Source organism: Fundulus heteroclitus, chromosome 14 (genome assembly GCF_011125445.2).
Source record: "Fundulus heteroclitus isolate FHET01 chromosome 14, MU-UCD_Fhet_4.1, whole genome shotgun sequence".
Classification (NCBI taxonomy): Eukaryota; Metazoa; Chordata; class Actinopteri; order Cyprinodontiformes; family Fundulidae; genus Fundulus; species Fundulus heteroclitus.
In genome coordinates, this window is record NC_046374.1 from 31,538,052 (window position 1) to 31,563,384 (window position 25,333).

Here is a 25,333-nt window from a genome sequence, read left to right on the forward strand (position 1 = left end):
TTTTCTCTCCACTGTCGCTTCATGCATGCTCAGTATGAGGGATTGCTGCAAAGCCATCAACAATGCAGACGACTGTCCACTGTGGCTCTACGCTCCTTCAGGAGGAGTGAATGCTGCTTGGAGAGACTTGATGCAATCCGCTGGGTTTCATTAGAGAGGAAACTTATTTGACCACTCTGTCAAATAAAGTGCCTTGTGATGACACATGCTGTGAATTGGCGCTATATAAATAAAATTGCATTAAATTTGCCAGTCAGGTGACTTTTGAAGCCAATTGGTTGCACTGGATTTTATAATGGTTTACCTGAGTAGAAGGGGCTGAATCCAGATGTAGGCCACACTTTTCTTCTTTTACTTTTTATCAACTTTCTTTTACTTTTATCATTTTACATCCCCCTAAAGTCATTACTCTGGGCTCTCACAAAGCTCAGTGTTCAGAGCACTTCTCAGCCTTGTGTGGACGATTCTGCTTTATATCACAGGCCGTCTGCACTAAAAGAGCAGTAGTTAAAGTATCCAAGATGTAATTAAGTTGCGTTAGAGTTTGACTCAGTAAAAGAGTTTCATTGAAGTCGAGTTGAATAGGAAACGATAAAACTGCCCTCATCAGGACCCCGAACTCTGCAGAGGCTACAAACTCGCTACCGAGCACTTGTAGCTCTTCATCCTGTCAAGTTCAAGCACAGTTTGCCTCTTTGAAGGAGAGTGACATATCATTGGCGAGGAGACACACACACACACACACACACACACACACACACACAGGAGCCGACCAGGAAGAAGTGCCCCGGACGAGCAGCTGTCAGGTTATCCGTGCAGACGGAGGGCGCGCCGGCTCGAGTGGTTGCAAATCAAAGATCTATTCATCAGAGGATCAAGTTTGTAGAAAGAGGGAAGAGGATGTCTCCGCTGTCAGCTCCCCCTTTATCAACAGCTGACAGACAAATTATCGCCTCCAGACACCTCCGTTGTCAAGCGCACTAAAAATGACTGACTCGCCGACTGTTAAAGGCGGCCTCCTTTGTGCTTTGAAGTGCAAGCGTTAGCGGCGGTTTACTCGCAGTGTCGGTAGCTGCAAAACGTCAGAAAACAGCCATGTTTCGCGTCCTTTAACCTCAGTATTAATCCTTTTTTTAACAACAATAAGGTTGGTTTGATTCCGTTTGACACACAGGGACGGAGAGACGTGAACATCTTGTGTTTATCCTGACCTGAGGTTTGGGCTTTTACCTCACAGCCAGGATGACATTTGGCTGCGACTAAATGAAGTGAAGTAGATAAAACGCAGTGAAATGGTCTAAATGGAGCCGGGTTGTTTGGAGAGCTACTCGACCCGGCATGTGTTCCCTGTTCTCCTTGCAGCCAGCTGAGCTCCGCTGGGGAAAAAAAAAAGAAAAAAAACTTGCTCCAATAAATCTTTTAGATCTCTGCTCTGCTGCGACCCCGGGGATGTTTGCGAGCGTGGAATGATTGATACGCGCCTTCTCTCATCGGATCAGCGCCATCTAGTCCAGCTAGAGTACCGAAAGGACCAAAACGTTGTACTGTTCTACCCTTAGGCCTAATTAAACATGGGAATTCAGCATTTTGGTGCTTTTCAGAGCAGTTAATCCAACAAATAAAGGGAATACTGTGAATTTGTTGGGTATTATTAGAAAGGAGGGATGTTTATCTTGTCAAAAATACAAATTGTCAGGATCCCCAGGGTTCTGATGGTTTCTTTAAAGTCCGTGGGGATCCTGCAGTCACCTCTAGCGTTGTTTACCCTGGGATCCTTGTTTCTGTCATTAATTTTAAGTTTTTTTATGCTTATAGCTTATTTGGTATATTATCTATTATATATATTAGCTTATTTGATTCAGTTGTTTAGTTAGCTTATGTCCGTCATTCTATTCGTGCTGTTAGATCCTTATTTGATGTTTTTTTAGTTGCTGTGAAAGATTCAGCTCCTGTTTAGTTGCCTTCTGTCATTAGTCTGTTAGCTATTGGATCTGTTCCTTATTAGTTTAGTTAGGTTTTTATAGGGCTTGGGCGTCATGACGTATTACTTTGTGTGGCCGCCATATTGAATGCCCCGCCGCCGCTACTCAGACTACTGCCTATTACTACCGCGTACTGTACTCCCTCTCTCAGTGTTTTAATTTGATTAATTTCACCTTAACTTGATTTCAACCATGGTAAACCGTTGCTGTGTTGTGGGCTGTAACAGCGCAACACATGATCGCCATGGAAAAAACATAGAAAATGGGTTAACTTTCCAACGCTTTCCTGCCTGGAGGCGCAACCACGGAGAACAAGTGTCAGCGATAACGAAGAGTCGTCGGCTCGCTTGGATCGCGGCTTTAAGACGACCGAACATAACTTTCCACAGTATCCCGATGTCAATGAGAGTGTGTTCCCTGCGTTCCCTGCGAGTGTGTTTCATTCTGGTAAGTTAAAGATGCACGGTTTTAATTTATAGCCTACATTGTTTCTTTCCTTCAACCGCAACACCACATACATGCACATAAATACTAAAACGGCAGCGGGAAAAGGCTCAAATACGTGAGAAACCCGGAGGGTTTAGGGAGGGCTGTCAGTTAACGTTACTAACTAAACCTTTGAAACACATAGCAGCTAGTTAAAAGTACATTACATGCGTGAGTGGCTGTTAGCGCTAATGTTTAGCAGGTGCCAGAGCCCGTCTGAGCACAGCTTACCTTTGTATGAATTACTGTGTTCCCACTGTTTGCTGGCTTTATGATCTGCAGCTCCTGAACCCATCCATTCGTAAACTGCACATGAGACTCCAAGGACTTGTAGCTTCAGAACTGTTCTGAAGTATAGGCGCTCACATCGCAAACAAGGTAGCCGAAGACGTCCGATATGCAAAACAGTGGCAACAAGTCGTTGTCGGCGCTCCATAATAATGCTGATTTTGTCAACATACAGGTCCCTGGCTTCTCTATTTAATGTGTCCTGGTAAATTTCAGATCCTTTTCGGGATTTTAACATATTTTTTCTATCTATTCTTTCTCAACTCTACTTCTACGTCTCTTCGTTCAACAACGTTATGTCAAAGGTATTTTGACGTTGCGTTGCCATCAACATGGCCGCCACGTCCCACAATGCAACGCGGATCCCAAGCCCTATTTCTGGCCATTCTGTACGTCCTATTAGATTCTGTTAATTCCACTGCGCCTGCCAGTTCATCGTCTTCCTTCAGTCTAATGCATCTCTCAGCTCCCCTGTGCCTGATCTCCCACCTGTTGTTCCCTCCAACTCGTTAATTCAGGTTCAGCCCACCCCGTCACACACATGCTACTCTGTTCTGGTCTATCCCTGGTTCCTGGAAGCCTCTTTTCCTTTGATAAATCACTTTCAACTTATTTAACTTTATTCTAAAACCCGTGACACAAATATGCATTTATATTTGGAAAAAAAAGATGTAGAAATGGGTAAAACTATTAATCTTGAACTCCTGGATGCATCCTTTTATTTTGTAAAAACAATAATTATCTTTACAAATGAGTCAATTAAAGACCTGTTCACAACAAAGAGCGCTTTGAAGGGTTCAGAAGCCTTTCTTCTCCTTTCTTTGAGTCTTGAGATTTGCTGGATTACCAGGAAATGATTAACTAAACCCGCATTTAAAATGCACGTTTTCGCGTCTGAACAGCTAGCATGTTTTTCATTTTTACTAAACAAATAAAGCAGTGGTTTTGAAATGTTTTCTGTTGCATCCTCCTTTGAACAAGAAAACATTTTTCAGACCCCCCATCTGGGTCAAAAATTTTATTGTTTTCTCTTTGAATGTATTAAAGCTGTTGTTCTCATGATAATTCAGAAACCCTTTTAAAATGAATAACATATTTGGGTTCATTTATAACAACAATTGTTTCTAACAACCAGAATATTTCTACATTTTAAAACCTTATAATATGAGCAACAATATAAATGGCTTTTAGCCCGACTCGTACCTGCAGTCAACTTTTAACTAGCTATATAGCAACAATAACGTCAATCCATTAATATTTAAGACAAACTTCAGTTACATCAAGTTGTGTACAAAAAGTACACAACTTGATGTAACTGAGGAGTTTAAAGGAGTTTATTAATAGCATTCATCACACTAACTGCAGGTACAGACCAAACAGCAGGGGGTGCTGTTGTCACATTTTGAAGGATTTTCACGCCGCCCTAGTTGACGCGCCTCACTGTTTGAGAAGAATGATATCAAAGGAATATGCAGCGCTGTGGCTGAATTAAAGAAGGCTGTCGAACTTCTGCATGAATGCAACTAGATGGGCTTTTATTTTGAAGAATCAGTGTTATCTTCTTGATGATTGTGGCGGTAAGAGAATGAGATGTCGGAGGTAGCGTGAGGTGAGTTAGTTTTATTCTGAAAAGCCCGTCATCATTTATTTATGGAGAAACAATGTGATCAGTTCGTTAGGAGCCACAAAAAGCCCTGGATCTGAGAGTTACGCATGCTAAGCAGCCTCTTATAGTCTGTGACATACACGTTGGCGTATTTAATCTTACTTTTAACTTTGATTAGATGAGTCAAAGATTGTTCACCGACTCAAGTACAGGAGCTCAAGTCTTTCGAGCATGAGTTTAGGTCAATAGGCAGCCTTCGTTAGTGACTTATGAGCGTCCACCTCTCAGATTTAATTATTTAAAACAGCCTCGGTGCGTATTAATGAACAAATACACGGCATTAGCAATCTGCCAGAACGCAGCCAAAGGCTCATTTTTATAATTGGCAGATTGATGTTAACACATCCAGTTAAGCCCAAAATCTTTGGCAGCCAGAGCAGATTAGGGTTTAAAGTAATCTTTTAATTTCACCACCAGCGTGTGTCTTTGCGCTGAAAGTAACATTATTAAGGGTTTCAGAGCAGCCCGCTCACAGTCCCCCCACAGAGAATCTGAGGAAGATAAAGATTAGGGCGATGGTAAGGAGGCTTACACCCAAGATAAATCATGCATAACCTGCTCAGCAACCATGAGAAGGGTTTGATTGCTGCAAAGCCCAAAAAAACCCCCAACAACAGCCTTTTCATTTGTTACAGAGAACGTCAGAGCATTTTTCAACGTGACATTGTTAATTGCTGTGTAAATAAAACCAAACTTGATCCTCTGTATTTATGATCTTATAAGCTTTTCAGAGATGCTGATCCTTTTGCCATCACCAACAAACTTCTTATCTTCTTATCTCTTTGAGGTTGTTGAGGACCAACCGTCATAAAGGTAAGTGACTAATGGACAGAATGGGACTTCAGGTAAGGTTACAGACCAGATAAACCAGCAGACTAACTAGGGTTAACTAGGGATGCAGTCCATACTGTACCGAAACCTGGAACTTAGCGGGGCAATAACCATTTGGATAACAAACAGGTGTGAGTTAATCTACAGAAATAGATGCAGCGGGGAAGGCAACTAGGGTGGAAACTAGAAACACGGGTAAACTACACAAAACAAACACTATCTGAAAGATGCACAATCCTAGAAACCTAAAAAAACAATAAATAAACACTTTAGGACTTTGACACTTCTTGGTAGAATGCGGTTACCTGCAGGGGTGTGAATAATTCCCAGCTCACCTGAACGGTTTATACAGCTGGGAACACTGAAGTCAAATGATAACACCGAGCAACTGACCCCCTCCCTGACCAAGAACCCAACATACTGAGAGTTATTTCACCACTTCACCCTACCAGTCGTCTTTATTTTACTGATTAGCGTTCAGGCTCCTGCTCGTTTCTGTGACGTAGCAGGAGGTGGCATTGGTTGCCAACTCTTTTAAAAAGTCAGAAGTAAAACTCCACTTTTTGTTTAAATTCTGGGCTCAGCTTTGGAATGTGGTCTTAATGGCGGCTTTGCAATGTTTAAAAGGAGACTGACGTTTAAGATTATCTTTATTTTTTATTTTCGGCAATATTTTTGTTTTCTGGTCCGCTTTCCATATATAAAATACATCACAATACAAGACAAGACAATAAAACAGCATTTATTGTTGTGCTGTTTTACACATATTTTCCAGGGGAGCATATAAGTGGAGGACTCCTCTAGAAAAGCCATTCTGGCTCCCTAGAGTGGCTCATGTGACCCTGAGCTATCTCTATAGTTATGCTGCTATAGGCTTAGGCTGCTGGAGGACATCAGGGTCTATTTCTATCACGCTGCTGATTTCTCCTACTGTTCTCCAATTTGCAGTATTTGATTATTTCAGCTTTTAACTTTTTGTTCTCTCTCTTCTTCTTTTAATAGTAGGTACACCTGTTCTGGCGTTCTTTTAGCTGTGACAACATCCAGGGAAGACAGATCAGCAGTTATTACTCTCTAACATAGAAAGGACTCCTAGGTCAATGTGAGCTTCTGTGCTTTCTGTGTCTCTGCTCTGTCTGTGGCTCTACGCTCTTTCAGGAGAAGTGAATGCTGCTTGGAGAGACTTGATGCAACCTGCTGGGTTTCCTTAGAGAGGAAACTTTCTGACCAATCTGTATAATCTGATTTAATTTGACTTTGGAAAGTTTCTTGAATTGATATGTATCATGAATTGGCGCTATATAAATAAAATTGAATCAAACTTTTTTATTCATTTTTCAAGTCCAACCTTTGTCGTTTTTGTGCTTTCATTACTATATATTAATCCAGTGGTTTATCACTATGCCCACATTATAATCATGTTTGACTCTCTCTAAGGTTCACGTCGACGTTGGGAAAGGCTGGAAAAGACGAGAACTTGCCGTTTTACTGGTGAATGCGCTGTGCAAAGTACTTACAATCTTTTTGACGATAAAAACGCTTATTTCTTCACGCGTACTCAAACCACTTTTAATCTTTGGAGCACGCTCCTGTTCTGCAGGAGGCATTGATTGTTGTGCTGTTGTGTAGATATTTTCCAGGGGAGCATATAAGTGGAGGAAGGTGGGGGGGAAAAATAGGGAGAGCAGTGATAATAGCCTCCCGTTCTGCAGAGGACTCTTCACAAACACGGAGGCCGCGCAGATCTGCTTCTGTCTGCAGGTTATGATGTTGATGGTTTGTTAATGCCTAAATGATGCGGATGTGATTCAGGTAAATGGCCGCCATTAATTCTGCGGCGTCTCCAATGCAGATGAGTTGAGGATCTGCAAAGAGAGGCAGATTTTATGCTGACTGCTTTAAAATGCTCCACAGACCGTGCTACAGCATTGCAGATAAAGTCCTGCCTGATCTTTTTCCATCGTTACCTCTCTCTCCCCGCTTTTCCTTTTTTTTATATATATACAGAAGTTATTTTACCAGTGTGGACAGCTGCTCTCTTATTACTTTGCTCGACTTGGTTTAATATCCGCGCGGGTTCTGCTAGCTTTTCCGTCCATCCTTGGCTTCCCATGCAGCGCTTACTGTTCCTGCCCTCTAGCTTCAACACTGCAGCCACAATTTGCTGATCTAATTGGGTCTTTTCTTCCACAACTTACCCGTCTTCCATTCTGCAACAACCCCTGCCTGCCCGCCCAAAAAAATGACTCAACATTTTCTTTTCTTCTTATCTTTCTCTCTCAGATGTCTTTTTTTTTTCTGCCAGAACATTCTCAGGTTTCACTCCTTCCTTCAAATTTTCTGCTCTGATTTCTGAATGTCGGATCTGTTAGTGGCATTTAAGAAAGGCTCCGTCTTGACCTCGATTCTCCCTAGAAGTCACATCAACACGGTCTTCTCTTCTACACACTGTTCATGTCTAGCAATAAAATCACATCTTCCTGAATCTCCATCTATTTTTGGGGAGTCCAAACTCGCCAAGTCAAACTCGTGAAGTCAAAATTGTCAAGTCTAAAGTACTCGCGGGTCTAAAACATGTAGATTATACAAATTGAAAAAAAGTTAAATAGAAAAACAATGTATTGTGATTACTTTTAACCTGCTCAACAACAGAAACTAGTAATAGATTAATTTTAATGTACAATATAATACATATGTTAATGTATAGTGGTCAGATTTTTTTGTATGATTAGATAAGGCGGTGTTAAAATTGGTGGCAAACTTTTATGCCTTTTCTCTAAGAATTTTTACCCCTTTTTGGATTTAAATAAGAAAATATAAAAGACTGTAAAGTAAACTGAGACCTGTCCTAGGAATAAATGAAGACGTTTCCCACTTTTACTGGGAATGTGTAGCATATTTAAGCACAGTGCCAATACTAAGTCCAACTGTACTTTTTTAGTCTGTATGATGGAAGCAGCGTTAGCTAGATCTGGTTCTCTAACAAACAAAAACTATTTGTGTTAGAGAAGTATTTCTTATTGTCCTTGTGTGTTTAAGAAGTTTCAAAACAGCCGCAAGTAGAAAAACTCAGAAGTTGAAGCAGAGTTTGCTCCGTTCGACGAGTTAATTCTGCCAAAAATGGAAACGGCAGATCAACCAGGTTTCTCTCAAACTAACTCCTCCCAGCGCCTTCGCAAACCTTCTTTTTCCTTCAAATTCTGCCTCATTTTTTTCGCACCCCACAAATCTTGGAGCAGAGATCCAACAGTTTCATATTTGCCGACTCTTTCAGTGTAAGTAGGTCATGCAAAGAGCTCCCTGCCATGCGCACAACAAACGCGCGTCTCTTGGTATGACGCAACGCTGTGATATGCTAACTGCGGGGACGGAGCTGTTGATTGGGGGTCTACAGCGCCGAACCCCTCCAGCCATCTTTGAACCCCTGGTGGAGGTTCATCACAGCAACGATGCTCAGACCTTTGAAAGTGACATTAATTAATCATTTTCCTATTGATTATGTAAAAACAATCTGTTGAAGCGACATCTTTGGGCCGGATTTGGTGATTACTTCATTTTGTAGGTAAAGCGGCAGAAAGACAAAAAGCACTGCCTGCATGGCGTCTTTATTTATCTCTTGTCTCACCATGCAGAGAACTCCTGGAACAAAGTGAAGACGGAGCTTAACGAGGAAAACGAGCTGCAAGGACTCCATTTCTGCGTGTTTTCACGAGGTTTCAGTTTTATGTAGATTTTATTACACTTCCAAGTATTATTTACTTCCTATTCGCTTTACAGTGATGTGTTTTACTGTTCAATCTCTCATTCAGTGTAAAAACAATTGGTTTTAATTGTTATTTTAAACTAATTGTATGTATTCAACACAGCGTATTGAAACCTACTCCTCCGTGGTAAATTTCTAGGTTTAGCTCACATTTGATATAAGATGGCTAAACTTTACCAGGCTGGGGCTGGATTTTAGACAATAAGACATCAATACTGTCTCATTGCCAGTTAAATTTACTAGCTTCATGAAATGAAACACCCAGCATTCAGTATTCATAAAAAAAGTACAACCTTTGGTCATCCTGAAAGCTAATTTTCTGCAAATCTCTGAATTTAGATGGCTGGCAACTTTAGACAGACTCAATGTGACAGGAGGCACAGCCCCCCCCCCCAAAAACTACGTTAACGAGCTGTTTTACAATTAAGTCAGTGTAAGGGACATCCTTCAGCCTAAACATCATACAGGTACTTTGATAATGAAGGACGTGATTGTGGCTGGGCCGGATTATCCATAAGGGCCAGTGGGCCAGTGCCCAGGGGCACCAACCATGGGGGGGAGCACCACATGACACATGCTTTAAAAAAATATTTTCTTATAGATTGTTATATTATTTACTTGAATTTGTTGAAAGACCATGCATTATTCGTTTTGTGAACACTGATGTCACAATAATAATAAATAATTTCAACATTTTAAAATTAGATATTTGAATATTGCTAAATGCTCATATGCCTACATGTAGTTGTGCAAGTTAGTAAATAGTTAATTACATTACAGAAATCCCCTTGATTATGTCTGATGTTTTTGACCGGAGGACAGCACGGTTAAGGGGGGGGGGGGGGGTTGGGGGCTTTGAGGTATAGTGCCCAGGGGCACCACATTGTCTTAATACGGGCCTGATTGTGGAGAAACACAATCACGCTATATAGAACCAGGAGCAAACTGTTTAAATGAAAGCCATTAAAACAAATAACCTGAACATGTAGGCCATGATTCTACAAGTTAAGAGGAAAAAAAACACTCAGAATGCAACATGAGCAGAAAAGCTAAGAGGAGGAGAAACTCCACTGTGTGACACTGACACGACAGGCAGCTAATAAAGAAATGCTGCGGGTCAGTGCCGAGCCGAGCGCAGAGCTCCGACGATACCCGGTGCGACACTCTGCTGTCACTAGACGCTCAGAGCTCCAGCCTCCTGCCGCAGACAGAAGGTGGAGAAGCCAGATATCTGCTGACAGCAACATGCTGACACTTGTTTCTCCTCTGAGGTGTTGATGGTAGTCGGCTCTGCCAGCGTCCCACTCAGCAGAGCTCAATGGCGCTCAGCGGCGCGTCACAGAGACTGGGAGGAAGAGCTGCGGCGGGGGGGGGGGAGCGTTCGCCGTGAATGTTGCCTCCCAGATCCAGACGACATTCCTGAGATGCGACCGAGTGCAGAGAAAGCATCAGCGGTGGATTTACTCTGAAGCACACACATAACAAAAGGCATCCTGTTATTAATTCCCTCTGAGACGTTGCAGCTGAGGTTTGCAGAGATCTGAAGCGTTTCAGCTCAAAGTGGGGGAAAAAAAGCTGACTCCAGGTAAACAGTTCCCCAGATTACGACGTAAAACAGAAAGTAAAACCTGTAGAGTGTATGATTTTACATAGCACTATATATTAGTGGTGGGACTTGATTTAAAAAATTTATAGAGTTAATTAGGGTGTCCATAATTAATTAATCACAGTTAATCGCATTTTAATTGAAAACCATATATCAGCAAAATAAACATGTTGGCTGCTAAATTATTGAATGAATAGACATGAGCTCAACAACAAAGATGGTTATTTTTAGTCTGCCGTTTAAGATATTCAACCATCACATTCGTAAAGTTAGATCTATTCAGCTTTCAAGTCTTTCAGGAACCTCTGATCAATCGTCTAACTTCTTTAAAAAAAGGATTTCTTTAGAGATGTAAACAGTACACAAACAGTAACTATAGTACAATTTCTTCCATTGGATATGGGAAAAAAAATAAAACAAGGCCTACATTATCATAACTGCTTAACATTTTCTAAGGAAGCTAAGGAAGATCCATCTACATCCACCACATTAGCATCCAAAAAAAATGCATTATTTAAATAAATTAAACATAACCTTTCCAATAAATTATTTTATTGAGGCAACACAGGCTCTTTGGTGACTACTAAAAAAATTAAACTTCATTTTCAGTAGGCTGTGAAAATGAAATAAGGGTTCCATACTTTGGTCGGTACTCCCTGTAATCTAAAATAAATGCAACCAAAACATTTCTTCTCATTAAAGACTGGACTTTTCCTTTCTCAGTGTGAGATTATTACTCTCCAATAAAAGATGAACTTGATTTAAAAGGGTTTTATAATTTTGCTTTACCACAAGTGCCATCCAAATTGCCCACGTCTGCAGTTTAGACCGACAACAATCTGTTCTCTGATGAATATGCAGTATTTAAAGTGCGACTGCAGCAACATTTGACATAAATTACCCTCATTCAGAAAGCCAAATTAAACGTGTGCACCGCGGAGCCCCGCAGGTAGAGGCAAACAACGGACGCCGCCGTGGAGAAGCTGAGCTGGTCCACAGTAAATCCAAGAGGGTATTTAACGATACTTGTAGCAGCTGGTAAAGATTTGATGGACTTGGCCCTGAGTGTGTCAACCACCAGTTGGCCGAGCTCACTTCCTGCCAAGCTCCCTTCAGAAACAGACCGAACTCCAGGATGAAATCAGGAAACAACTCGCAGCCTTTCTGCCCCGGGGAGCTGAGGAGAACGTCTGTAAGCCATGTTTTTGTTGCATCTTCTTATGAGTTTTGCTTCAGTCCCACGCCTTGATTTTAATGTCAACATTCGATCTGGATTATGTTCAAGGCGGCGATGTCGAAGATGCAAAAAAAAAAAAAAAATAACGCCCTGCATTAGTCTCGTTTAACACTTCACTACAGTGTTTTAGATCATTATAAAAAGGAGCGCACTACTTCAACCGTATCATCGCTCTGCATTTTAAATGAATATAGTTAGACGTTATTAAATAAAGACGTGAAAGCTGAAAAGAAGCAGGAAACGGAGAAATACAATCCAGAGCATAATGAGACAAAGTGCAGGGAGCAGAGCTTTAAAAGCTGCTGCTTTTTATTTCATGTAGGTGGTTCTCTCCATCTCATCACTCATCCTCTAACATTTTATTCCTCCTTCTTCTCTTGAACATGGCCGTTCCAGGTTTTTAGCTCCGTCCTCCACGCTCCATCACTTCTATCTTTGCCCTCTTCCTTCATTATCTCTGTTATTGCTGTCTATTAAGTAAAGTAGATCTAAGGTAAGAGCACCCTGTTTAACCTGAATTAAAATGTGTAGGATCAGCGTTAATGTATTCCTAGAAAATAAGCATCAGGTGCTGCAAACGTCCCCAGACAAAGTGGACACCAACATAAAAGTTTTTTTTTTTTTTGCTATTTCACGTGTAAAACTGAATTAATCAAGTTGGAGAAGAATTATGGTTCTTTTAATTTAAAGTTTGCCATATTCATTAAAACAACAATGACTTGGGTGAGTTTTAACAAGGGAGAGTCACAGGCAGAAACTGGTTTTAAAGGTTCATAGCCATATTATTTAACTTCTTTAAATGTATACGTCAGTAGCTCACTATGGCTACATGCAAAGTTTTTAATGAAAGATTATCACGTCCTGCTGGTATATTAGTTATTATTTTGCAATGCCTCACAGTAAAGCAGCAGCTCGGCGTGATCAGGCTCAGGCTGATGTTATATACAAATGATTTTTTAATTACGCAAACTGGCATTATGGTAGTTCTGCGATACTGTCACTAGATGGCGCCACTTCTGTTTATATCTGCTAATCGCGCCTGGTGCTTGGGCTATATTTAGGACAATCAAAACATTATCAGACATTATTTTATCATGATAAAACGTGTCATGATAGTGTGTCTTCAGACTTATTTAGCTTGCTACCTACTACCACTTAGTTTATGTTTAATATTTTGTGCAACAAAACAATTCAAAAAACAAAATACAAAGCAAAGAAAGTAAAGACTACACATCAAATGTATACACTTCTGTCAATTTTTAGCTATTTTCTTCTACTGTATAATCATGCAACAATATTGGGTTTTAAATTCTCCTGCAGCAATAATACAAAGAATGAAAGATAGATTCCAACTTTCTTGCTTCCTCATGACTTGCATTACTTTTCTTTTGAGGCATATTTTCTGCTAGTGCTTCATTAATCTCAGTCACTCCACCTCCACTCCATCACTCATGGACCCCTAGCTTTTCCTCCAGCTTCCACAATCCATCTCTGCCATTATCCAGGTTCATTTCATAGATCTTACAAGCTTCAGTTTATCCTAAAAAAATAACATGTTCTAGAACAATAAAGAGTAAAATTATTACCTAAAGTATAATCACTTAATAAAAACAGGAAATAAGGGAAAAAAATTAACTGGCATTTACCTAAAGCATGGGTGTCTGTCCAAATTTTTTGTCACATGGGCCAAAATTGTCAAGTGAAAAGGGTCAAAATATAATAAATAAATAAATAAATTCCCCAAGAAATTATATTGCTATTTTATTTACCTGCTCAACAGAATATGGGCATGCATTAGAAAAAGGACGTGTAAATAATTGTAGATCCAAAAATTAAAAAGGCTTTCAAAAAGGGTCATCCAGTTTGCAAATACTTTTGGGCTCAATTTGAAAAAAATAAATAAAAAGTATTTTCAGCAATAAGACTCAAATTTGGCTCGGTCTGTGAAAACCCTTGCTACATTCTCGAAGTTTAATAAATTAGAAGATTGTGGTGGACCAAAGTTTGCTTGTGAGTAAAAGTCATTGGACTGATTCCTGGACTGGTCCTATTTACTTTGAAATTAGAGAGAATGTAAAAAGTGTGGTTATTTAAGACTTAAATGAGTTGTGTTGTATCGAACATTTTTAACTGTAAGGTGATTTTAACTCATCTGTTAGGGCTGTACGATTTTGCCATAAATCTAAAATGCAATATATTTCCACCATATTTGAGATTTAATTCTGACTTTTCTCTGCATTAACCACAAGCAACAAAATATGGCCGCTAGATAAAAAGTTTGTAAACAAGGACTATTTAAAACAAGAAATGTAACCGTTTTTATTAATCAGAATATACTCATTCAAGAGAATAGCTGTTAATTAAGTTGGACATCTACCCTTGTTGAACATAAAGTGCAACCAACAAACAAATTTATGTATTAAACTGCTTAACCGTTATTTAATGCTATGGTGAGATTCCTAAACGTTTCTGGTAAAGTATTGATTATATCAACTCTAAAACAAATTATTGAATTAGATTCTCACTGCTGAAAATTATTTCCTTTCATGTGGACACAAAACCACCTTAAACACATTACAAACAGCTAAAGGACACGTCTTTTCCATTAATTGTTACATAGCCAAAAATTTGGAATTACATTTTTTATAATTGTGATTATATTTCAAATGTGATTAATTGTCCAGCCCTATTATCTGTAATACCTTTGCCCCAACTGAAAATAAAAAAAGTCTCCATCTGCATTAAGCACTTGTAGTGTTTGGCCAAATCATTCCTGAACTGCAGTTGGGCGACCGCATAGACCCAACGGAGGGATCACAAAAGGCCCCTGGGCCGCAGGTTGGACACCCCTAACCTAAAGTTTAAAGCAGTGTTCAGATAGTTTGAATCTTCCCTCATTTCTTCATATTCTGCATTTAAGCAGCCCAACCTTCATCTAATCCTCTAAAGTGGTCCTGATCAGCAGTTATTAGGGCTCTGTTGAAGTCTTTTACTGCATAGTACGTCTCTGAAAAGGCCGAATGGTAATGGAATGAAGAAATACAATTTAATTTAAAAGGCACAAACGAGTGTTGCGTTTGTGACCGTCACAGCAAAGAATAGGGAATTGAATCTTAGCGGAGACACACTCGCTGATTCTGCTCCGGAACACTTACTTTTATTGGTCCTGAGAAGATTGAATATACAGTCATCAGAGGAGATGGCAGGGGAAGCTCGTTGATGAGAGAGCTCCAAATTGCAATCAGGTGAGCCTTGCATGAAAATGTACCCTGTTGAAGGAGATTGACTATCTTCAATAATTCACAAATTTAGTATTTTTTTTTTTATTAAATTCATTTAAAGTTTACTCTTTTTAGCTCAATAACAGAGTGGAACATCCTGCCAAGGAAACCATTTATCTAAATTCCACTGAATCCACATTGAATCCAGCGGACACTGGACAGGAAGTCAGTGCACCACCAAAAAAACAAAGAAGAAGAAGAAAATAGACATTGTAAGGACTTCAATTCATCCACAATACATGTTTTTGGACAATGGGAGGAAGAAAGTGGGACATGCTTTCTAAATTATATATATATATATATATATCCATCCATCCATCCATTTTCCAAACCGCTTCTCCCTCATGGGGTCGCGGGGGGTGCTGGTGCCTATCTCCAGCGTTCACTGGGCGAGAGGCGGGGTACACCCTGGACAGGTCGCCAGTCTGTCGCAGATAGACTTCTACACACTTCTCTAACACTTCTGCTGCTGTCACTGAACCAGCTGGAGGTATATATATATATATATATATATATATATATATATATATATATATATATATATATATATATATATATATATATATATATATATACACAACCAATATAAACAACATAATGACAAACAACCAATTAGATGAACATAGGAAGGTTATAAAACAAAAAAGAACTTTTTATAGCTGAGATCATGACCAAAATAAACACTTAAATCCAGGCAAGCTGAACGACGTGGGGAAGGAATAACACGCAAGTTTTAAACAGTTTATTTTCAGTAAACGAGGAGATTATCGAGTAACTGGGAATGGGCCCGTCACGTCACAGTTGTTTTAATAGAAGAGTCTTTCAGGTTCTGTTTATTCTTTTGTCCAGCAAGCCTCCAAAAAAGTGAGCTTTTATTGTTACAGGTCATTATCAGGTCAAAGAGGACAATATCAGGTCATACGAAAGTGTTTCTTTTTTATTCTGGCCTAATTCTAAAAGTTTATTTATACAAGTTTGTATTGACTAAACAGCTTACTTTTTGATCCGATTTACTTCTAACTTTAATCCAAGCTTTTTATCTCTGAATGAATCAGTTAATCAATTGCTTCCTTCCACGGTTTTACCATCTGCAACATCATTTATCTATTTAATAGCACTGCTGAGAAACTATTCCTCCATTTATTTATTTTGTCTTTAACAAGGACAGCACACATTAATGGACATTTCTGTAAATGTGTCAGTATTGGCTACACTGTTGCCTTTCGACCAGGTGTATGAGGTCAACAAACATTAAAAGGTCAAGCATTTAATGACAGATAAAAGCAGACAACACATCTCAAAGTTCATACTTTTTGTACAGCAGAAAAAGTCTTACATACGTACACTACAAACACTGATCAAAAGCCCAGACTCACTCCCCCACTCAACTGAATGAAAAATGTAGTAGTAAACCTAGCATTAAATCCCATTGTTCAAGGCAGTAACATTTAAACCTTCATTGCTAACACAGTAAAAGGACTTTGGGGCTTGGGAAGGGCTTGTAGTTCCAAAGAAAAAAAAAACATAAAAATGATATTAAGGAAAAGTTATTTAGAATGATGCATCTGTATGGAAAGGATCTAGACTGAATCAGAACATTGTTGGTTTGATTTAAACCAATTTTTTATTTGAAACTTAAAGGTTTCAAAAGATGGTACGTCTATAAGACACTTTACTATCTCTTCTTACCTAAGACATAGTGGCTCTGTCTGAAGAAAGTTCAGTTTTACAAACTATCTTATTGGTGAAGGTGCAAGTCCATGGATAATTTTGCATATAGTACAAGCAAACTTAAAGAATTTAAATTGTCAAAGTTAAGAAGAGTGTAATTGTTACACAGGGGAAAATATGTTTCTTTTGTATTTATTTTCAGTTGTTTGTTGTGTTTTGCATGCTTGGATTGTTTTGGTTTTTCTGCTTTCCCCTTTAACAACCCAAACACAATGGGCTGAGGCTGGTTGACTGAGGAGGCGGAGCTCACTAATTGCACAGCTGCACCCAGGTGTCAGCAGAGGCTTATAAAAGGAGCTTGAAGAGAAGGGCAGGCAGAAGCTGACCCTGCAGGAGAACGACACACTGCCGAGCAAAGGAGCAGGTGGGATCTGCATGCCAGAACAGACGGCCTAGTACAGAGGATCAGGGCAGAGGGAGCCTCTGCCCGCGCCTGTAAGTAGCACTCTGCCTTGGAATAAAGTATCGGTCGTATGAAAGTCCTTCAAGAGGATCTTGGAGCAGAGAGGCTGGCGTCTTCCTACTTGTTTCTTTCAGCTGGGGATCGAATAAGGTGTGCTGCAGACGGGCGGCCTCCACCAGGAGCATCATTTCTAAGCGGAGCTCAACCCCTGGTCTTCGTTGGTGACTTTTAAGACAATTGGTTAATTGCTGTTTTTAATGGAATTGTATTATTTATTCGAACATGATACAAATATAAAAATAAAATAGTGCACAGTAACAAGAAGTGCATAAGAAAGAAGAGAAAATACAGATTTTTGTTTCAGTTAACATATGCTCAAAACGGGATAGGAAGAAGTGAGAACTTATAAACTCCTACCCCTAAACACTTGAGATTTTAGAGTCCTACTGTCATTAAAAAAAAAAAAAAAAAAATCAAAATCAAAGTGGCAGTTTGAAGTAACAGTTACTAATATTTACCTATACATTTTCCCATTTTATGCTGGTTTATCTTTCTAAACCCTTACATCAAGTTATTATCTTCAATACACACCTTATTGCTTTCTGTCCCCATGTGTATATCTATTGAAAATTACCTCTTTGTACCTTCTTTTGAATTGTGTTAAACTATTGCTTTGTTTTAAATCTTCATGTAACTTATTCCATAACTTTACACCTTTAATTGAAATACAGAAGCTTTTCCTTGTTGTTCTAAAATTGCGGATCTTGAAGATTGAGTGACCCCTTAAGTTATACCCCCCTTCTCTTTCAGAAAACGTGCTCTGTATGTGCTCAGGTAACAACTTCTTTGATACCTTGAACATAAATTGAGCCATTTTAAATTCTACAAGGTCGTCAAATTTGAGAATTCTGGATATTATGAAGAGCGGGTTTGTATGCTCATAATAACCGACATTATGGATGATTCTAATGGCTCGTTTCTGTAGGACGGTTACCGGATGTAAAGAGCTCTTGTAATTAACTCCCCACACTTCACAGCAATATGATAAATATGGTAAAATCAGAGAGTTATATAGAGTATGAAGTGATTTAGCATTCAATACATGTCTAGCTCTGGCCAATATGGATATACTTCTACTGAGTTTACTCTGTAAGTGTTGAATATGAGGTTTCCAACTGATTTTGTCATCTATTATTAAACCGAGGAACTTATTAGCAAAAACCCTTTCTAGAGTTACGTCCTCTATTTGAACTTGAATTTCAATATTTTTATAACAGTTCCCAAAGACCATGAATTTCGTCTTGTCCAAATTTAGGGATAATTTGTTATGGTCAAACCATATCTTTAACTTACTAATCTCTGAAGTGACTGTTGAGAGAAGATGCTCTAAATTATCTCCTGAGGCTAGAATATTTGTGTCATCAGCGAATAAGATAAATTTTAATGCATTGGACACTTTACTGATATCATTTATATAAAGATTAAATAAAATTGGTCCCAATACTGATCCTTGTGGTACTCCACAGACAGTCTCCTGCCAATCAGATTCCACATCTCCCAATTTCACAAATTGTTTCCGGCTCTTTAAATAACTCCTCATCCAGTCAGAAACTACTCCCCTAATTCCATAGCGTTCTAATTTTTTAAGTAGGATTTCATGATTTATTGTATCAAAAGCTTTCTTTAAATCTATAAATATCCCTACTGCCAGTTTCTTACTATCTATTGCGTTGGTTATTTCTTCTATTAAGTCAGTTACGGCCAGCGATGTTGACCGGTTTGCTCTGAATCCATATTGACTGCTGATAAGTAGCGAATGTTTTTCTATGAATTGTTCCAGTCTTTTCTTAAAGAGTTTTTCCAGGATTTTAGAAAATTGTGGGAGAAGAGAAACAGGCCTGTAGTTAGTGAAGAGGTGTTTGTTGCCAGTTTTATACATTGGTTTGACCTTCGCTATTTTCATTTTGTTGGGAAATGATCCTGTTTGAAATGATAAATTGCAAATATAAGTTAGTGGTTTAGAGATTCCTTTAATTACTATTTTAATAGTTTTCATGTCCAGATCATCACAGTCAGTGGAAGTCTTATTTGTACAGTTATTCACAATGTTTATGATTTCTTCTTCTAGTACAGGGTTGAGATATAAGGAGCTGGGATTATTCTCAATTAGATATTGCTGAGTTGCAGTTTTTGTAGTCGGTATTTTTTCTGCTAATTGAGGTCCTATATTAACAAAAAATCTATTAAATTTATTGACGACACTTTTCAAATCAGTTATATTCTGTTCATTATCTATAAAATAGTCTGGATATTTGTTATTGTTAACTTTTCTAATGACTCTATTTAAAATATTCCATGTTTCCTTAATGTTGTTTTTATTCCTATCCAGTAATTTATAATAATAGTCCTTTTTACATGTTTTTATAATATTAGTTAACTTATTTTTATATTTCTTATATTTGTTTTCTGATTCAGACGTTCTATGTTTTAGAAATTCTCTATAAAGTTTGTTTTTCTTTTTACATGCCTTTTGTATTCCTTTTGTGATCCACTGTTCATTTTTTTGATTGCTTTTCCTGTTATATTGTTTGATTGGGCAGTGCTTGTTATATAATATTTTAAATATTTTTAAAAATTCATCATATGCTGAATTCACATCATTCATTTTATATATTAATCTCCAATCATAGGCCAACAACTCGGCTTCTAGAGCTCTTAGTGTCTCTTCAGACGTAACCCGTTTGTAATGCGTCTCTATTTTTTGATTGTCTGTTTTGCACTTACAGTCGTAGACTATGAACACTGGTAAGTGATCGGTTATGTCATTCATTAATATTCCACTAGTTAAATTATTTTCCAGCACATTTGTAAAAATATTATCAATTAAGGTAGCGCAGTGCGATGTAATGCGACTGGGCCTGGTGATTTTAGGATACAAGCTTAAACTGAACATGGTGTTAATAAATTCTTCAGTCATTCTATGTCTATTTGGATTGAGAAGGTCAATATTGAAATCCCCACAGAAAAATATTATTTTTTGATTAATTGTTATAAATTTTTCTTCTATCCAGTTGTTGAATACTTCAATGTTTGATCCAGGGGCTCTATAAATGCAACTCACTAAGACATTTTTCCTTTTTTCCATGAGTATTTCTATAGTCACACATTCAAACATGTTGTCCATCACAGTTGACATTGTTTCAATCAACTTATAATTAATCTTCTTATCAACATATAAAGCTACTCCTCCTCCATTTTTGTTTTCTCTGTTCTTACAAACCATTTCATAACCATTGATTTCAAAGTCTATGCCCTTATCACTATTGAGCCAAGTTTCTGATAAGGCAATAACATTGAATGTCTGTGAAAGTTGTTGGAGGTATTGTTTGATGCTGTCAAAATTTGCATAGAGGCTTCTGCTATTAAAGTGAATTATTGACAGCTTTTGTTCCATTTTAATGCTGTTATTGAACTGATCATCACTGTAATAGTGACAACTATCATTGCTGACATTATAGAAGTTGTTATCAGGATCAATGTCAATTTCAATATCTTGCTGATGATAGTTTCTGTGTTGGAATACGGGTAGCTCTATATCCTCATAGGCCGTGATATGTTGCATGTTTCTCATTCAGAAGTGAACGTCAGCTATGTCTGGCTGTCTGTCATACATTGTTGGATAATTTAGGGGTACTAGTACGTGGATGGGTGATCAACTTATCATAACGTAGGTAAGCAATGTCCCCTCTTTGACGTGCTGCTTTTAAGTCCGGCATTAGTTCCGCCCTCCTTTTCCTTACTGCATCCGTGAAGTCTTCGTTAATAAAAATCTTAGATCCCTTAAGTGCCTTGGTGCTCTGCAGAATAGTTGATCTGTCCTTGTATCGTAAAAATTTGACAACAATGGGCCTGGGTCTGTCTCCTCTATGTTTACCGGTGCGGTGGGCTCTCTCAATGTCAACCTTATGTTGAAAGTTTAGCTTTTCATTTAAAATAGTTTTCACTTTCTCCTCAGTCTCAGCCCAAGTCTCATTTGGTGATTCAGGAATTCCATCAAAAACCAAATTATTTCTCCTTGATTGCCCCTCAAGGTACTCCATTTTATCCGTGATAGTCATCATACCCTCACATACTTTAAATATGTCTGACTGCACCGTGTCATTTCGGTCCTTGTGCTTAGCACTTTCTACTTTAATGTCGTCAATGTCTTTCTGTGTAAATTGCAGACTGGTTTTAATGTCCTGTAGTTCTCGTGTCATTGCGTCCATTCTGGTGTTAGTAGTGTCCACAATGATTTTAACAAAACCCTTAAAATTGTCCTGTTGTTGTTGGAGTAACTCCATATACATTTGCTTTTGCTGGCTCAGCAACTCTTTGACTTGCGTGAGTGATACATAGTCCTCATCTTGTCTCCCGTCGGTCTTGGATCCTTTTGGAGGCATTATTTTGCTTCTTTTTGCCTGCCGCTTCCTTAAGGCTCCTGCTCAGCAGTTGGAGGCCACTGCGCTGTCTCTCTGTGAACACAGACACCCTGGGCCAGACGCGTTGTTCAAGCACAGCCGATCTCTCGCTGTTCAGCTAACTGTGGTGAGTAGCGGTACTTACGGACAAGGCAGAGTTTTACCTCTGCCTGTTGTCAATCCAACGCGTCGTTTTCCACTGGTTGTTTTCTCTGTTAGGTCGGTTAGCTGCCGGACGTTAGCCTCGTCCCGGTTAGCAGCCGTGATGTTAGTAAGCTAGCCGCAGCAAGCTAGCCGCACTGTCGCTCCCTCTGGTGTCGCCGCTCTTGGCTCACCGGTAACGTTGATTCACAAACTCCAGCTCTCGTGAAGCGAGACACGTAAGCGGGAAAAGAACCGCGATGAAAACTCACCTAATTAGTTCTTCCTTTGCTGTGTTTAAAGGAAGAAGAAAAGGACTCTTTTATGGTGCCACTATTGCTGTGACTGTCCTTCTGTGGAATAAATCATCTTGAACTGGACTGTTTCACTGGTTGGGTTCTTGAGTTGTTTTCTCCCCCTTGTGATCAAGACAGAGCGTGGGGCCATATTGGCCACATAATCTTCTAAAATCAAACAATGGTGGCAAGAAATTGGTTTTCTGGCAAATATTTTTTAATGCTCTTTGGTAAAAGATTAGTTTTTGTCTGAATGTGGTTTCATTTGTGACAGACCAGTTTGTAAAACAATTCTAAAATTCAAAAAACACCAAAGCTGTCTTAAGTGTCATTGATGACCAAAGATATCTGGGATTCAGATAATCAGATGCTTTTCTTAAAACTATAATTGGTTATCCTAATCAAACTTTCCAAATTGGGACCTTTTGCATGTTAAGCAAACATGATGACCACTACACTACAGAAACTCTCTGCCCCTTTACAATGCCTGATAGAAGACTCTGTAAATTAAATCACCGGTGAAAGATTAAAGCTGTAGTTGGTAATCCTGTTCACAAAGACGTTTGGTTATTTAGCGTAAAATCGTCTTCCATCCTGAAAGTAGTCAATACATTATGTATTTGGAAAAAAGAGGTTAAAAATCGATCTCTGTAAAAGCTCCAGGCCTGTAAAAACTAACCTGTCGCTGTCTTTTGGTACAAATGGCAGGGATTTTGTCAGCTTTTTACTCCAGCTCTCACCCTCTCTCTCTGTCAAGTTCCAGGCGTATCACTTTATCTATTGGTTGTTCCACATGCGAATCACTCTGACGCACCCCATTAGTGCCAGTGTGCGTGCTCGTTCCTTGTTGGTTTCTGCTTGCTGGCTGCGTACTTCTAATGTTTATGTATCCGGTTAGCTTAGCGGCTAGCTTCGGTGTTAGCCCTTCATTATAGCTCCGCTGCTATCAGCGTAGACTTTGAACATGGCTGACAGTCGCAAAAAGCAAATCACGCTTAACTTTATGAGAAGAAGAGGAAGGAATCAGTAGAAAGAAATAAGACCAAAGTAGATTTGGGAGATTGTCTTCACTTGATCCCCCTTAAGAGCGTGAGGGCAGATAAAATGTTCTTGTGCATGCACAGTTATTCAAAAAGGACTTGGGGCAACTTTTGGAAACAAAAAGATCACTAACCCTAGCTTTAAAGCACTGAGGTTTAGGGTCTGGAGTTCTCCATCAACTTCATTTAATGTGCTCCACTTGTGGTACTTTTATTTATCAATATAAATATGTACTGACTGTACCTAACCATTCATTTTCTACATTTACTAATAGCATTTACTCTCACTTTGTAGAAAGGAGATGCATTTTTCTTCCCATGTAGGCAAATTTACACAAAAAGAATATCTGTAAAAACAACCTTTAAAATAGAAACCAAACTACAATGGTAGGTAACTTAAAAATGCTCTTTAAAGGGGCGTAAATAGCAACTATATTTCAAATAGGATGAGACAAAAGAGTGGTAACAAGATCCAAATGAGACAAAAGGTGAAAGAGGATAGCAGAAGATTCAGAGGACAACCAGACAGAAGGACGGTGGTGCTGACCCTGAACTAAACGGGATTCTAACTGGTTCTGACAAATGGACTCCAAAACTACAACAACCAAAAGAGGTTCTGTCTCCTCTGAGTTCTGCTGAGTCGGGGCTATGATGAAGGTTCGGGCTGCAGATGGATGATGGAGGAGTTTAAGGAGTCGAGCACATAAAATAGCTGGCCTGCATTTAACATCACATTAAAAGTATGCATGGAGCACATGGGGACCCTCAAGAGTCCATTTGGACAGTTTAACGAGGCCCACGGAGCCAGAAGGGGCACAAGCATGAGAGTCACAATAATTATAATTTTCTCACGTCAAAGATTTCTTCCTCCGCAGAAATTCTGTAGATAGATTTTAAATACAGAAGCAGAATCGGCTTTATTGGACAAGAACTCACACACAACGTACGGGCGAGTGTAGTACCGGCACTGCCCACCAGGGGCGCCATCACAGAGCTGTGAAAAGTTTTCACCCCCTTACAGAATTATTTTTTTTGGTCAGGCTTTCACATTTCAGATCCGAAATATGTTTTTCTTATCAGACAGTAAACCCATCTGTGAATTTAGATGTTTTGTTAATCTTTTGGTTGATTAATTTTAAAAAAGGGCGACGTTGCCACACGTTTCAGATGATCAAGCAACTTTTTTAAATCTCAGACAGAAAACCGAAGCCAAAGACTTCCAGCTGCTCTGACACAGGTTCGTCTGAACAGAGCGGAGCACTCAAACGCATCACGTCTTTGCCCTGTGTATCAAATATGGTCGCCATGACTATTAGCTGGAAAAAGCTATTACTGAGCATATTTGGAGCGATTGCACGTATACATCAGAGAGAAGACCAGTAATTTCTGCTCCGAGCAACAATTTCAGCTGCTAAAGTATCAAAGAGCTCGAGGTGAAGTGATCTGAAGACATCAGGAATGACAGATTGAGGGTATCTGCTGCAATTTGTAGCCAGAAACATATTCTGTTTGTTCTTTTGGAGTCAGCACATATTAAAGGAAAGAAAAAAAAAACAATAGCGATGAGACTTTTACTGCCAAGTTGACAAAGCAAGGCTTTAATATCAATGTGAACATCTGTAAAGGGCTACATCTGTAGAAAAGCAGAGTCACTAATCAGTTTAATTTTGAAATTGTCCTTGAAAATAGTTTCAATCTGGAGAAAAGTGACACATAAGTGTTAAGAACTTGTATGTTGTTATACTGTTTTCGGCTCACTATGACAGAAAATATGGAAACAGAACAATTAGTAGTAATTATAAGAAAGAAAATTATAAAATAGTCCAATCAATCCACATTACCATAAATAATAAATTACAAGTTACCATTTAAAACATTAAAACCCTTTTCACAAACATCTGTAAAATCTTACAATATTTTCTAGAGTAATTCATATCTCTGATATAAAAAAAGATGCAAACTCTTCACTTGATGCTTTGCTTAGGCCACATAAACCACACTGTTCAGTAGGGCTGTGCATAAAAACGATACAAAGATTAATATCAATGTTTTTTTTAAACGATTTAATATCGATATTCTGGCTTTCAATATTGGTATACCTCCCAACCCCTAGGGGGCGTTA

At 38.9% G+C, this 25,333-nt stretch overlaps 1 protein-coding gene across 1 annotated transcript in view; it reads right to left on the minus strand.

Annotated features, from left to right (window-relative positions):
- Positions 1-15,022, minus strand: part of trpc5a (transient receptor potential cation channel, subfamily C, member 5a) — a 115,066-nt gene extending 100,044 nt beyond the window's left edge. The window contains exon 1 of the mRNA XM_012849563.3: positions 15,015-15,022. The gene's annotated coding sequence lies outside the window, so the exon portion shown is untranslated. The remainder of the gene's footprint in view (positions 1-15,014) is intronic.
- Between the last annotated feature and the right edge of the window lie 10,311 nt (positions 15,023-25,333).